The sequence below is a fragment of the Anomaloglossus baeobatrachus genome, chromosome 4, assembly GCF_048569485.1.
Source record: "Anomaloglossus baeobatrachus isolate aAnoBae1 chromosome 4, aAnoBae1.hap1, whole genome shotgun sequence".
In the NCBI taxonomy this organism is placed as follows: Eukaryota; Metazoa; Chordata; class Amphibia; order Anura; family Aromobatidae; genus Anomaloglossus; species Anomaloglossus baeobatrachus.
The window spans coordinates 463596552-463613264 of NC_134356.1; the positions used below are offsets into that span (position 1 = coordinate 463596552).

A 16713-nucleotide genomic window follows, 5' to 3' on the forward strand; every position below is an offset into this window, starting at 1 on the left:
CTGCAAGGAGAAAGTATTCAACATGTGCTCAGCTCTTCAGGTTTCTCATTGACTTTGCTGGCATCAGGATTTGCTTGTAGTTTTGTGATAAATCTGTAATGCAATAAAACCGCACCGTGTGCACACAGTATAATAAGGCACACCATCCAGTCAAATTTGGGATTATCTGCTGAATTAGAATTTTGTCAAAGTCGATCATATTTCATGTCGTAAAGGGTTTTTTCAAACTTCATTTTTTTCTAAGTTACAGTTAAGTAATTTCATGTCTCCACCAGAGTCCGCTCCTACGACTTTTTCTCCAATCTCCAGGCCCCATGTTCCCAATGTGGGCAGTGCTGAGGAGTCAGTACCTGTGGCTCTGGTGGGCATTGGCTCTGTACATCCACTAAGTTGGGTTTCACTGGGACCTGCAGTACCACTGGCTTACTGTGGTGGTGTGTGCCTTCAAACTGAAGTTACCACCTTTCAGCTATGGCCAATGGGAAGGAACCACACCTTTCTTACTCCTTCTCCAGTCTACTGGTCGCTGCCAGATATAGTTTTGAAGTGTACTGCGGATAAAAAATGCAGATAGGTTCTTATCTTGTAAGATATGGCAATCTAATGTGATGCCCTGGCGTATCAGGTTGTCACAGGGTATTGTGCAACCTATCCTTCTGCACAGTATCCGCATCCTCCTTGGTTACGGATCCCTTTTTTTTGGTGTTGCAAAGATCAGAGCCAGTCGAAACCCTAGGAACACTTTGCACCACACCCACCAGACACACCTTTGGGGGGCCTGAAGGGAATAGGGCCATTCACTTGGGGGGTTCAGGGGAAAAGTGAGAAGTGTAAAACGAGAAGTGTGAGGAGAGGAGAACAGAGAGGAGGTCAGGAGCTGGGCTCCTTGGAGAATACTAGGTGGCAGACGTTGGTCTGGGCCTGGTAGGAGCTGGAACCCCAGTCGCAGGGGATCGTGTCAAGGAGCATGGATCTGCCAAGGAGGGCAGCCAGCGGCCTTGAGCCATCTCTGGGCAGGGGCCAGGGCACGACATGGTACGCGGACCCTAGGCTGGGAAGTAGCTTCACGCATCCTGGTAATTTACCCGACGGGGGTGAAGTCTTCAAGATTCATCCCTCACCCAAAAACTCCATCTTACCACGCACCGTGGGTGGCATCACGAACGTCCAACTCCCCTGTACATAATTCCACCCTGTTCACTTCGAGTGTCCCCACGACCCCTCTTCCTGGTCCGGAGACCCCTCAAGCTACCGTTGTTCTGGATCTGAGCGGTTCGGCCGCTGACACGGGGGCGGTACACAAATAGGTAGATGTACTCACCTATAGGTGTTGTGCCAGTCACAACTCCTTTATAAGCATCAAATGGCATCTGCTGCAGCCCCAGATAAACATATTGCAGGTATAGGTGGAAGAGACAAGGATATGCCGCGCTGACACCAAACATATAGTTGTTGATTACATTTTCTTTTATTCAATCAGGTCTCCGAAACACATTACACCTGATTGAATAAAAGAAAATTTAATCCACAACTACATGTTTGGTGTCAACGTGGCATATGCCGGTTTCTTCCTCCCAAACCAGATATAGTTTTGAAGTATACTACTGTGCCTCTGGTTCACAGCCTGCTCTTGTTCTTTGATCCCGTGTTTTTTACCTCTGCCCGTTCACTGACAAACCTCCTGCCTGATGTGTTTTGTACTTCACTGCCATCCCTGGTTTGACTTTAGTCTGATTTCCTGACTACGCTCCTGGCTGCTGATTTTGTTCCTTTTTGTACCTCCTGGTTTTGACCCTGCATGATGACCACTCTTCTCTGGATTATATCCTTCCATAGGCAGTCATCTCCTGGACCTTGTTGTAATTCCAGATTCTTGTACAAGGGGTTAAAGGGTTTTGGGGATCCTGCTAAGTGGGCGGCTAGCCTCTAATCTATCCATGACAGCCATTCTGAGTTTGTGGTTCCGGGCAGACGTCACAAGTAAGTTTCAAAATAAAAAGACATATTTGCTTTTCTTGACAACTAACTGAGCTGTTGTATTTGGAGCCAGATATATATACTACGTTGTATGGATCAAGACCAAGAGTTTATTGACTAAGATGTACATTTAGATCAGTGATGGCCAATTCTCCACATTATTTGATAGCTAAAAGAAATAATTATAAGCTTTATATAAAAGGACCAATTGATATTGGATTATGACCAGAGGGATGCTGAGCCTTTGTGAAAGCCATAAAATACAAATTTCCACATTTTTCCCTGTTGGAAATAGTACCAACATAGAAAATACCACCTTGGTACTGGAGGGATTAGCTCTCTCCCAGCCTCTCACTGCAGTGCTAAGGCAGCAGTAGATCAACTGTATAATGTGTACTCTGTTTGGTCATTTGTACAAGCAGAACAAAGGTTGAGCTTAGCCAAATTGCATTGCACTTGTGAACTGAGCCCCAATTTGAAGTATCTTTTACAGCAGGGGGAATGAGAACAATTTCGTGTGTGTCTAAAAAATGGAATAACAAAGCCACTTTCTAGAGCATCTCAAAGTGAAGTACTGAGGCGTGACATTCCCAGGGTGAGATGGGACAAAGGCCGGGTCAGGAGGATGAAAAACAGAATCAAACAGCCACTTTCACATGTCTGCCCTCAACTGCTGCACCTCTCCATAATAGAAAACAAATGTTGTAAAAAGGGGGATTGCTCCAATTCATTTAAAATAGCAAATGATAGCTAAACAACATTGTCAGAACGGAATCAACTTCTATGCTGTGCCACCCAGAATAGGCTATAGTGCTTCATTCAATAGGGGCAGCAACAGTTTTTAACTCTCCCAAAACTTTGAATAGATTCCTACACCATAGCCGCACGGCTACCGAGCAGGTGTGTGTGCCGGAAACAACATGTGTATATAAACTATCTAATATATGAAATTTACAAACACCAATTCTATATCAGTACACAAAATAAAATAATTATTACTTAGAATCTGAGAATTGTTTTGTGACAGCATTAATGTGATTATGACTTCAGATTACTCAATACAGATGCTTGGGTTTGTTTGTTGTTAGTGCGTAGAAACACGGTATTATACTATTTATTCTGCTAATCATATACATGGTTTAAGTATACAAACAGTTTATTATTGGCTCTTGAAAAGGTTAATAGAACTCTATTCATTCCTTTCAACTTGTCTTCTTTATTTCTTTTTCCTCAGTTCACCACTGCCTTGCCACCCACAAAGCTGGCAAAAGGAGGTCATGTGATTATAACTAACCTCCAGTGAACCAAAGGATGGCTAATTCCTAGTGTCTAAGAGCAGCATTGATCCCTTTCCAATGAATGATCTTTGCATTCAGCAAAAAACAAGCACTTTCTACAGGAAAGAGGTCATTTGCAAAAAGTCTGGACATGAAAGACTTTCAGACACAATATGGAGTTTTTCATGTTGAAATAAAAAGGTACTGGCTTAGAATAATAAAATATCTCAAAATGTACTTCTTATACAGGAAAAATAAAGGTATGAACTCCAGAATGGCTTTTTTATATGTCTGAAGAAAATAAACTTTAATTCATTTTATCTATCCATCTATCTATCTATCTATCTAGTATCTATCTATCTATCTATCTATCCACTATACTATCTATCTATCTATCTATCTATCCACTATACTATCTATCTACCTATCTATCTATCTATCTGTCCATCAAAATGTAAGAATGGGGAAGCACCACAAAAAGTGCAACATGAAAGGGGTTCAAAGGTTTGCAAGATTTTACCAATGTATACTTCTCTAAAAAGAAAGTAGCATTTCAAATCCAGAAATCAAGTGCAATTGTCTTTATCTAGCCAATGTCGGGACATTTTGGTTAACTACATCACAGCACTTTTCTCAAGGTAGGGCCTTGCTATAATTAAATTTCTCAAAATGAATTTTCAGAATGGGTTAGGTTATTTATTTATTTATTTATTTGTATCTGTAGACATGTATATATATATATATATATATATATATATATATATATACGCAATGTATATATATATATATATATATATATATATATATACGAGGGGCGATCCAGAAGCAATGATAATCAATAATAAAACCAATGAATATACTAAAAAAAAATTTTTTTGTTCTACATAGTCTCCTAACAAGTCTATACATTTAGCCCATCTCTTTTCTAAACTTAGAATTCCCTTCGAAAAAAGTTCTTGATCTTGACCCTCAAAAAAATCCCCAACAGCGGTTATCACGTCGCTATTGTCGTCAAATTTCTTGCCCCGGAGGTGTTCCTTGAGGCGAGGAAAGAGAAAGAAGTCACTGGGGGCTAGATGTGGCGAATAGGGGGGCTGTTCCACCAGTTCAAAGCCCACTTCTTGAATGGTTGCCATGGCAACTGCAGCTTTGTGAGCCGGCGCGTTATCTTGGTGAAACAGCACTCCAGCCCGCAGTTTGCCACGCCTTTTCTCCTTGATAGCCTCCCGAAATCTTCTTATTTGTTCTGCGTAGTAGGAGCCCGTAATAGTGGCTCCCTTCTCCAAATATTCCAACATAATAATTCCTTCAGCGTCCCAAAAAATGGACGCCATAACCTTCCCTGCTGAGCTTGACACTTTGAATTTCTTCGGCGTCGGTTCATCGGCTCGTTTCCATGTCATCGATTGTTGTTTAGTTTCGGGATCAAAGTGGTGGATCCATGTCTCGTCCATGGTCAAAAAACGTGATAAAAAATTCTCCTTGTCTGCTTGGAACTTTTCGAGATTTGCTATTGAAATGTCAACTCGTTTTTTCTTTTGCTCCTCGGTTAACATTTTTGGCACCCAACGTGCGGAGACCTTTCTCATATGCAATTCTTTTGCAAGGATTCTTTGAATACTGCCATATGAGATCCCTGTGACCTCAGCTGCATGCCTGATAGTCACTCTTCGATCTGCCAATACAACTTCTTCAACTTTTTTCACGTTTTCTTCATTGAGGGACGTGGATGGGCGTCCTTCACGATGTTCATCTTCCGTCGATGTTCTTCCCAGCTTAAATTCCTTGGCCCAGCGTGCAACTGTGGAATATGGAGGAGAAGAGTCCCCCAATGTTTCCACCAAGTCGCTGTGTATGTCTTTGGTAGTCATTTTTTTCAAGCAGAGGTATTTGATGACAGCTCTGAGCTCGTTTTTTTCCATTTTGATGTTCACTCCTCGGCAGTTCATATTCAAATGAATGTAGCTCCCGGGAATCGTGGCCTATTTAAGTGATTTTTTTTTCCCTGGACTAGTGGGTACCTAAGAGAGAAGAAAACATTTTATTTTAATTTCTGTGTGCAATAGAAATAACCGATTACCATTACTTTTGGATCGCCGCTCATATATATATATATATATATATATATATATATGATATATACATGCATGTCTACAGACACATAGCTAAATAAGTAACCCATATACCATATATATATGTGTATATATGTACTATATATATATATATATATATATATATATATATATATATATATATATATATATATATAATATATACAGTGCTGGCCAAAAGTATTGGCACCCCTTGCAATTCTGTCAGATAATACTCAGTTTCTTCTTGAAAATGATTGCAAATTCTTTGATAAAAAAATTGTTTAAAAGAACAGAGAGTCCTCAGTGGTTGATACCTTTTAATGGCTAACTGAAAAGATGGTAATAATTGCAAGCTTTCGAGACTACTCAGGTCTCTTCATCATTGTTTAAAAGAACAGAGAGTCCTCAGTGGTTGATACCTTTTAATGGCTAACTGAAAAGATGGTAATAATTGCAAATTCTTTGGTATTATTATCTTCATTTATTTGGCTTGCAATGAAAAAACACAAAAGAGAATGAAACAAAAATCAAATCATTGATCATTTCACACAAAACTCCAAAAATGGGCCAGACAAAAGTGTTGGCACCCTAAAGCCTGCTTTACATGCTGCAATGTATCTTACAATGTGTCGGCGGGGTCACGTCGTAAGTGACGCACATCCGGCATCGTAAGTTACATTGCAGTGTGTGGCAGGTACGTGCGATTGTGATTGAACGTTAAAACGTTCATTGCATACACATCGTACCTTTCTCTAGAATTGTACATCAGGTTGTTCATCGTACCCGTGGTAGCACACATTGCAGTGTGTGACACCCCGGGAACGATGAACAGATCTTACCTACGTCCTGCGGCTCCCGGCCCACAATGCAGAAGGAAGGAGGTGGGCGGGATGTTTACGTCCCGCTCAGCTCCGCCCCTCCGCTTCTATTGGCCGGCTGCCGCGTGACGTCGATGTGACGCCGAACGTCCCTCCCACTCCAGGAAGTGGGCATTCGCCGCCCACATCGAGGTCGTATGGAAGGTAAGTACGTGTGATGGGGGTTAATCGTTTGTGTGGCACATTCAACAAATTGAATGGAATGTGCCACACATACGATGGGGGCGCTGCAAATCGCATACGATATCGTATGCAAAATTGCAACGTGTAAAGCAGGCTTTAGCCTAATACTTGGTTGCACAACCTTTAGCCAAAATAACTGCGAACAACCGCTTCCAGTAACCATCAATGAGTTTCTTACAATGCTCTCCTGAAATTTTAGACCATTCTTCTTTGGCAAACTGCTCCAGGTCCCTGAGATTTGAAGGGTGCCTTCTCCAAACTGCCATTTTGAGATCTCTCCACAGGTGTTCTATGGGATTCAGGTCTGGACTCATTGCTGGCCACTTTAGTAGTCTCCAGTGCTTTCTATCAAACCATTTGCTAGAGCTTTTTGAAGTGTGTTTTGGGTCATTGTCCTGCTGGAATACCCATGATCTCTGAGGAAGACCCAGCTTTCTCACACTGGGCCCTACATTATGCTGCAAAATTTGTTGGTAGTCTTCAGACTTCATAATGCCATGCATACGGTCAAGCAGTCCAGTGCCAGAGGCAGCAAAGCAACCCCAAAACATCAGGGAACCTCCGCCATGTTCGACTGTAGGGACCGTGTTCTTTTCTTTGAATGCCTCTTTTTTTTCCTGTAAACTCTATGTTGATGGCTTTTCCCAAAAAGCTCTACTTTTGTTCCATCTGACCAGAGAACATTCTTCCAAAATGTTTTAGGCTTTCTCAGGTAAGTTTTGGCAAACTCCAGCCTGGCTTTTTTATGTCTCGGGGTAAGAAGTGGGGTCTTCCTGGGTATCCTACCATACAGTCCCTTTTCATTCAGACGCCGACGGATAGTATGGGTTGACACTGTTGTACCCTCGGACTGCAGGGCAGCTTGAACTTGTTTGCATGTTAGTCGAGGTTCTTTATCCACCATCCGCACAATCTTGTGTTGAAATCTTTTATTTTCCTTCCACATCTAGGGAGGTTAGCCACAGTGACATGGGCTTTAAACGTCTTGATGACACTGCGCACCGTAGACACAGGAACTTTCAGCTCTTTGGAGATGGACTTGTAGCCTTGAGATTGCTCATGCTTCCTCACAATTTGGATTCTCGAGTCCTCAGACAGTTCTTTGGTCTTCTTTCTTTTCTCCATGCTCAATGTGGTACACACAAGGACACAGGACAGAGGTTGAGTCAACTTTAATCCATGTCAACTGTCTGCATGTGTGATTTAGTTATTGCCAACACCTGTTAGGTGCCACAGGTAAGTTACAGGTGCTGTTAATTACACAAATTAGAGAAGCATCACATGATTTTTCAAACAGTGACAATACTTTTGTCCACCCCCTTTTTTATGTTTGGTGTGGAATTATATCCAATTTGGCTTTATGCCAATTTTTTTTTTTTTTTCATTGAAGACAAATTAAATGAAGATAATAATACCAAAGAATTTGTGATTGCAATCACTTTCAAGAATAAACTGAGTATTATCTGACAGAATTGCAGGGGTGCCTATACTTTTGGCCAGCACTATACAGTATATGTGTGTGTATGTATGTATATATATATATATATATATATATATATATATATATATATATATACAGTTAGGTCCAGAAATATTTGGACAGTGACACAAGTTTTGTTATTTTAGCTGTTTACAAAAACATGTTCAGAAATACAATTATATATATAATATGGGCTGAAAGTGCACACTCCCAGCTACAATATGAGAGTTTTCACATCCAAATCGGAGAAAGGGTTTAAGAATCATAGCTCTGTAATGCATAGCCTCCTCTTTTTCAAGGGACCAAAAGTAATTGGACAAGGGACTCTAAGGGCTGCAATTAACTCTGAAGGCGTCTCCCTCGTTAACCTGTAATCAATGAAGTAGTTAAAAGGTCTGGGGTTGATTACAGGTGTGTGGTTTTGCATTTGGAAGCTGTTGCTGTGACCAGACAACATGCTGTCTAAGGAACTCTCAATTGAGGTGAAGCGGAACATCCTGAGGCTGAAAAAAAAGAAAAAATCCATCAGAGAGATAGCAGACATGCTTGGAGTAGCAAAATCAACAGTCGGGTACATTCTGAGAAAAAAGGAATTGACTGGTGAGCTTGGGAACTCAAAAAGGCTTGGGCGTCCACGGATGACAACAGTGGTGGATGATCGCCGCATACTTTCTTTGGTGAAGAAGAACCCGTTCACAACATCAACTGAAGTCCAGAACACTCTCAGTGAAGTAGGTGTATCTGTCTCTAAGTCAACAGTAAAGAGAAGACTCCATGAAAGTAAATACAAAGGGTTCACATCTAGATGCAAACCATTCATCAATTCCAAAAATAGACAGGCCAGAGTTAAATTTGCTGAAAAACACCTCATAAAGCCAGCTCAGTTCTGGAAAAGGATTCTATGGACAGATGAGACAAAGATCAACCTGTACCAGAATGATGGGAAGAAAAAAGTTTGGAGAAGAAAGGGAACGGCACATGATCCAAGGCACACCACATCCTCTGTAAAACATGGTGGAGGCAACGTGATGGCATGGGCATGCATGGCTTTCAATGGCACTGGGTCACTTGTGTTTATTGATGACATAACGGCAGACAAGAGTAGCCGGATGAATTCTGAAGTGTACCGGGATATACTTTCAGCCCAGATTCAGCCAAATGCCGCAAAGTTGATCGGTCGGTGCTTCATAGTACAGATGGACAATGACCCCAAGCATACAGCCAAAGCTACCCAGGAGTTCATGAGTGCAAAAAAGTGGAACATTCTGCAATGGCCAAGTCAATCACCAGATCTTAACCCAATTGAGCATGCATTTCACTTGCTCAAATCCAGACTTAAGACGGAAAGACCCACAAACAAGCAAGACCTGAAGGCTGCGGCTGTAAAGGCCTGGAAAAGCATTAAGAAAGAGGAAACCCAGCGTTTGGTGATGTCCATGGGTTCCAGTCTTAAGGCAGTGATTGCCTCCAAAGGATTCGCAACAAAATATTGAAAATAAAAATATTTTGTTTGGGTTTGGTTTATTTGTCCAATTACTTTTGACCTCCTAAAATGTGGAGTGTTTGTAAACAAATGTGTACAATTCCTACAATTTCTATCAGATATTTTTGTTCAAACCTTCAAATTAAACGTTACAATCTGCACTTGAATTCTGTTGTAGAGGTTTCATTTCAAATCCAATGTGGTGGCATGCAGAGCCCAACTCGCAAAAATTGTTTCACTGTCCAAATATTTCTGGACCTAACTGTATATATATATATTATATTTATACAATGGAACCTTGGTTTACGAGCATAATCCATTCTGGGAGTGTGCTTGTAAAAGTTACTCATCTAGAAAACCAAAATTTGCCATAGGAAATACTGGGAGCTCAGACAATTCGTTCCACAACTTGTGCAATGTCCCATCCTGATCCCCTATTGTGCCATTCCATACACACAAACACACACAAACACACACAAATATACACATATTATACTCACTTTACCTTACGTTCCATCGTCGGCCTCCTGGTTCTTGCAGTTTATTGGTACAGGATGTGTATCGGGTAAGGAAGGTAAGGTGAGCATAACATGTGTGTGTGCATGCTTGTGTACGTTTGTGTTTGTTTGGGTGTGTTTGTGCATGCTTGTGCGGACTATAAGAGCAGGTCAGAGCGCGGTGAAAATACGGAACCGGAAGTATGTGCAGTGAGTATTTGCTCGTACAGCAAAGCTTGCTCGTAAACTGAGTTACAAATTTACAGCAAGCTTGGCTCATATAGCGAAATACTTGTAAACTCGTAAACCGAGGTTCCACTATAGGTATATATATATATATATATATATATATATCCAAAGGAGAAAGAAAGTCGCACTCCAGGTGATCACCATATCACTCCGTCTTTATTGCAGGGGAAACATGAAGGTACAAGTGGTGGGGAAGGTGAGACAAGCCATACAACGCCGGACGACGGCGTGCCATTTCGCTAGAACTTAGCTTCCACGAGTCCAGAGTTCTAAGCTAAGTTCTAGCGAAACGGCACGCCGTCGTCCGGCGTTGTATGGCTTGTCTCACCCTCCCCACCGCTTGTACCTTCATGTTTCCCCTGCAATAAAGACGGAGTGATATGGTGATCATCTGGAGTGCGACTTTCTTTCTCCTTTGGATTTATCTTGGTCTTCACCGCACGTCTGAACCATGATCCCCTCCATGGCTCAGTAGGGCTCAAGTAGCTGAACGTGTAGTAACACGCGGAGTAGGTAGTGCACCGGGACTCTTACCTCTTTCATATATATATATATTATATATAGCTGAGTGTATGTATGTGTGTATGTATGTATGTATATCCACTAAAGGAATCTGCACCGTCGCATTTACAATCAAGAAATTTTGCACAGACGCCTCATGTGACCCAGGGAGCGTCGTAGACTATGTTTTGACAGAAAGATGTAACCCCGTGCTTTACAGTTAGTCTCTAAAATCCTGCTGCTATTACACTGAATGGAGGTGGGAGCTATAGGGTATTAATAGCACCTGTCAGTGGTTGCTATAGGAACAAAATAAACTGTTAGTTGAAGCTTATGCGTGAGGTTATATGATGTCGGTGGAGAGATCGATAGAGAGACAGAAAAAGACAGACAGAGACAGAGACAGATGGGGAAAGAGACAGCCCTGGAAAGAGACAACCCTGGAAAGAGACAGCCCAGCAAAGAGACAGACGGGCAAAGAGACAGACGGGCAAAGAGACAAACGGGCAAAGAGACAGATGGGCAAAGAGACAGATGGGCAAAGAGATAGACGGGCAAAGAGACAGACGGGCAAAGAGACAGATGGGCAAAGAGACAGACCTGGAAAGAGACAGCCCTGGAAAGAGACATAAGGGCAAAGAGACAGACAGGCAAAGAGACAGACCTGGAAAGAGAAAGACTTTGAAATAGACAGACCGGGAAAGAGACAGCCAGGGAAATAGACAGATTGGGAAAGAGACAGCCCTGGAAAGAGACAGATGGGCAAGGAGACAGACAGGCAAAGAGACAGACGGGCAAAGAGACAGACCTGGAAAGAGACAGACCTGAAAAGAGACAGATCGGGAAAGAGACAGACCATAGTTTCATAGTTTCATAGTTTCATAGTTTTTAAGGTTGAAGGGAGACTCTAAGTCCATCTAGTTCAACCCGTAGCCTAACATGTTGATCCAGAGGAAGGCAAAAAAACCCCAATGTGTCAAATAAGCTCCAATGGGGAAAAAAATTCCTTCCTGACTCCACATACGGCAATCAGACTAGTTCCCTGGATCAACACCCTGTCATAAAATCCAATATACATAACTGGTAATATTATATTTTTCAATTAATGCGATCAGGCTCTGCTTAAATTTTACTTGTGAATCCCTCAATACAACATCATACGGCAGAGAGCTCCATAGTCTCACTGCTCGTACAGTAAAGAATCCTCATCTGTGATTATGATTAAACATTCTTTCCTCAAGACGTAGCGGATGCCCCCGTGTTCCAGTCGCAGGCCTAGGTGTAAAGAGATCTTTGGAAAGGTCTCTGTACTGTCCCCTCATATATTTATACATTGTGATTAGATCCCCCTAAGCCTTTGTTTTTCCTAACTAACTAACCCCAAGTTTAATAACCTGTCTTGGTATTGCAGCCCACCCATTCCTCTAATAATCTTGGTCGCTCTTCTATCTACCTGTAAGATTATGCTATTTATAACCTTCTATACTTTTGCTAACAAGAAATGCATCCATTCCTCTCTTAAATTCATTCAGTGAGTTGGCCATCACCACTTCCTCAGGAAGAGAGTTCCAGAGCCTCACTGCTCTTACCGTGAAGAACCCTCTTCTATGCTGATGTAGGAATTTTCTTTCCTCCAATCGAACCAGTAAAGAGACAGACCAGGAAAGAGACAGACGAGCAAAGAGACAGATGGGTAAAGAGACAGACGGGCAAAGAGAGATGGGCCAAGAGACCGCCGGGGAAAGACAGCCAGCGAAAGAGAAAGACCGGGAAAGAGACAGACGGCCAAAGAGACAGACCTGGAAAGAGACAGATCTGGAAAGAGACAGACGGGGAAAGAGACAGACGTGTAAAGACAGATCTTTTGACAGTGAGGAGAGAGGTTGAGTCCAAGGGCAGACCTGCACCCAGGCCTGCCTTAGACTACTCTGGTGACTGGACTTAAGGACCTATCCTACACAAGACCCATTAGAAGACAACAGCCCAACCATACAGGGTAAAGCCACTGCCAAGGCATAGAGACCCAAAGGGCAAACAGGGCTCTTCCGACAACCAGCAAGCCGGGGAGCGGACTACCGTTGCTTAGGCATAGGAGTCAAAAATTCATATAAAAAAGGTGCAGGTGAAAGGTGGAAACCACCAACCCGTTCAGGGAGAAGCTGCAGCCGGCTGCGGGCCCCGTTCACCATCCCGTTTGGTTTACCAGTGACTCCAGTGTATTGTTTCATAGTGAGTACACCAGTGCCTTCGGGCCGCGCACCGCACAGCACTGCGCCAGCATATACCCGCACCCGCTCCCATGCCTCCGCACCTCCCTCGGGCCCCCGGGACCATCACTCCCCTACCCACGGAGAGATCAACACCAAGCTGCGCAACACCGTCCCCGAGAGGCCTAGTTAAAAGCAGCGGTGGTGTCCATCTATTCACCATGACCCGTGGGTGGCGTTACGAACTTACACCCCTACCAAACCACCGCGGCCCCGGCCGTGGAACTTCCCCCACTGAAGTCCCTGCGTGTAGCACCAACCCCCTTGCAGAGCGACGTGACCCCCGGGTCCGTGAGGAGCTTGAGCCACCACCCACCGTACGAGCATGGATCCGAGCGGCTCAGCGGTTGCAGCCGAGCCCGCGGGGCGGTACATTACTACCTCCTTGAATTCTGGGTTGTTATGGTTCCAGGTCATTATGGTAAGTAACTGTATTCCAGTTATGTCATGGGTGACAAATCTCTCTGGTACATGCGTATCTACGCCAATATAAAGCTACTATTTCTATAGCTATAAAAAAGAGAGAGAGGGGGCGCTCCTGTGTGTAAAAGTAAAAAAAAAAAATTTTTATATGAAAAGTGTATCTTATACACTCACCTATGAATGTTGTACTCCAGGTACAACACTGTCAAACAGTGCTTGTATATATATATATATATATATATATATACACACACATTTTATCTTTCTTTTATACTACCTGAGGAACGGGGAGAACATATGCCCCCGAAACGCGTTGTGGCTTATTAATAAATGACCTTCAGCAGAAATTCATCATTCTCCTCTCTTGAGCAGCGCTACCATTATCGTGACCTTTTTTTTTCTTTGAATTTCTATAGCTATCTAATAATTGGAAAATCTAATATATCGTTCGATATTTCTATATACCTATCTTTCTATTGTTATAAGCATAGAATGTAGAAATAATAAATAAGTTAATAGAAAGATAATAGATGCTATTCATAGAGATATTTCGCCATAACTCAATCTATCTATTTATCATCTATCTATCTATCTGTCTTTCTGTCTGTCTGTCTCTCTGTTTGTCTGTCTGTTTGTCTGTCTGTCTATCTACCTATCTATCCACAAATCTGTTTATCTACCTAACTTATTTGCCATCTATTTTTTTACCTACCTATCTATCTTGTGTACATTGTATGCTGATGCTCTGTTCAGAATAAAAAAAAATATTGAAATGTAAAAGACTTCCCATTGCATAGATAGTTGACATCTGCTCAACATAATGTTAACGTTAATCCTATTGAAAGCCTCACCAAACCTCGGTGCTCAAGCAGAAGGATATATTTAACTTCTTTAATATTTAATTCTGGGAATATGTTCCTTAGATCTGACTTTAGAAAGGATTTCCCCCGCAGCTATCCCCTCCTTTGTGTTATTTTTCTGAAAGATATCACACAGATAGGCAGGATTTAATCACTTGCCTAAAGTAGAGATTGTGGCTTAGACTTTTCTTGAGAGAAAACTTTTATGATCATAGAATACAAGTGGAAAGTTCATTTAAAAATATTTTTTAGTTAATAAAAATAAGTGCCTTGTAAGGATTTTGTAAAACTATATACTTACATTCTATAATTCTGCATAATTCTCTCTAATGAAAATCAATCTCTAAATATTTCCATATCTCCTTTTTAATTGAATTATCTGTCTATTATACACACTTTTATAAATATGCCTTAGAAAATAGAAGAGTTTAACCAGTTGGCAAGTCACTTGGGTTAGACTGTATAGCACTTTGTACTTTGCTTAAAATCAACCTTTAAACAAAGTGTTTATTTCCTCTATGGCATATTTTTTACCCAAATCTTTTACACTTATAGAGCATATTCTTTCTTTCTTGTATTGCTAAATGTGATGAAGAAATCTTTGGCTTTCCCTTCCTCACTGATTTCTACTGCTGGTAGCTCTGTCAAAGTTTCAGACTCTCTAGTCGTATTGTACAGAACTCAAAATTTAACAGTTGTCCCACATTAAAAACTTCTCACTTATCCACAGGGCGTGAACAATTTTTTGTTTTTGTAACCTCAAATACTAAGTTGTAATATTACCAAGTAGTATAGTATTAACCCATTCACCCACTAAAACACCCTAATGACTGGGCCATTTTTTGCAATTCTGACCAGTGTCACTTTGACAGGTTATAACTCTGGAACATTTCAATGGATCTGAGCGATTCTGACATTTTTTTGTGTGACAAATTGTGCTTCATGATAGTGGTAAATTTAGGCTGATATTTTTTGCGTTTTGTTTGTGAAAATTTCGGAAACGTTGCAAAAATGTTGCAATTTTATGCCCATAAATCCGAGAATTATGTGACACAAAATAGTTACTAAATAAAATTTCCCACATGTCTACTTTACATCAGCGCAATTTTTGAAACATTTTTTTTTTACGTTAGGAAGTTAGAAGGGGTCAAAGTTCATCAGCAATTTCTAATTTTTCCAACAAAATGTACAAAACCATTTTTTTAGGGACCACATCCCATTTGAGGTGACATTGAGAGGCCGAGGTGACAGAAAATACCCAAAAATGACCCCATTATAAAACCTGTACCCCTCATACTGCTCATCATACTGCTCAAAACCACATCCATGAAGTGTATTAACCCTACAGGTGCTTCACAGGAACCAAAGCAATGTGGAAAGAAAAAAATTAAAATTTTACTTTTTAACAAAAAAATGTTACTTTAGCCATAAAATTTTGTATTTTCACAAGGGAGAAAAGAGAAAATGCAACATACAATTTATTGTGTAATTTCTCTTGAGTACGCTGATACCCCATATGTGGTAAAAATCAATTGTTTGGGCTCACGGCAGAGCTCGTAAGGTAAGGAGCGCCATTGGAATTTTTTAACGCAAAATTAGCTGCACTCATTAGCGGATGCCATGTCAGGTTTGAAGACCGCCTAAGGTGCCTAAACAATGGAGGTCCCCCACAAGTGACCCCATTTTCCATTTTGGAAACTAGAGCCCTCAAATAATTTTTCTAGATGTTTGGTGAGCACTCTGAACCCCTTGGAGATTCACAGAAGTTTATAACTTTGAGTCGTGAAAAGAAAAAAAAATGACTACAAATCTGTTGCTTCAACTAGGTAGCTTTTTTTTCACAAGGGTATCAGGAAAAATTGCACCATAAAAATTATCGTGCATTTTTTTCTGAGTACAACAATACTCTATATGTGGTAAAAATCAATTACTTGGGCACACAGCAGGGCTCTGAAGGGAAGGAGTTCCATTCGAATTTTTGAGCGCAAAATTAGCTCGACTCATTAGCAGACGCCATGTTGGGTTTGGAGACCCCTTGAGGTGCCTAAACAAAAGAGCTCCCCCACAAGTGACCCAATTTTGGAAACTAGACCCCTCAAGGAATTTATCTAGATGTTTGGTGAGCCCCTTGAGCCTCCAGGGGCTCCACAGAAGTTGATAATGTTGAGCCATAAATACATTTTTTTTTTAACCACAAAATTGTTACTTGAGCCAGGTAGCTTTTTTTCCACAAGGGTATCAGGAAAAAATGCACCATAAAATGTATTGTGCAATTTTTCCTGAGTACGCAGATACCTCATATGTGGTGGAAAGTAATTATTTGGCCGCATGGCGAGGCTCAGAAGAAAAGGAGCGCCATTTGACAGCAAAATTGGTTGGAATCATTAGCGGACGCCATGACACATTTGGAGACCCCCCTAAGGTGCCTAAACAGTGGAGCTCCTGCACAAGTGACCCCATTTTGTAACTATACCCCTCAAGGAATTTATCTACATATTTGGTGAGCCCTTTCTACCCCCAGGGGCTCCACAGAAGTTGATAACAT

General features: G+C 41.4%; 1 long non-coding RNA gene across 1 annotated transcript in view; it reads left to right on the forward strand.

The window, feature by feature from the left end:
• Positions 1-16713, forward strand: part of LOC142301691 (uncharacterized) — a 99334-nt gene that overhangs the window by 43144 nt on the left and 39477 nt on the right. The window contains exon 3 of the long non-coding RNA XR_012752866.1: positions 3212-3455. This is a non-coding gene — a long non-coding RNA (uncharacterized LOC142301691). The remainder of the gene's footprint in view (positions 1-3211; positions 3456-16713) is intronic.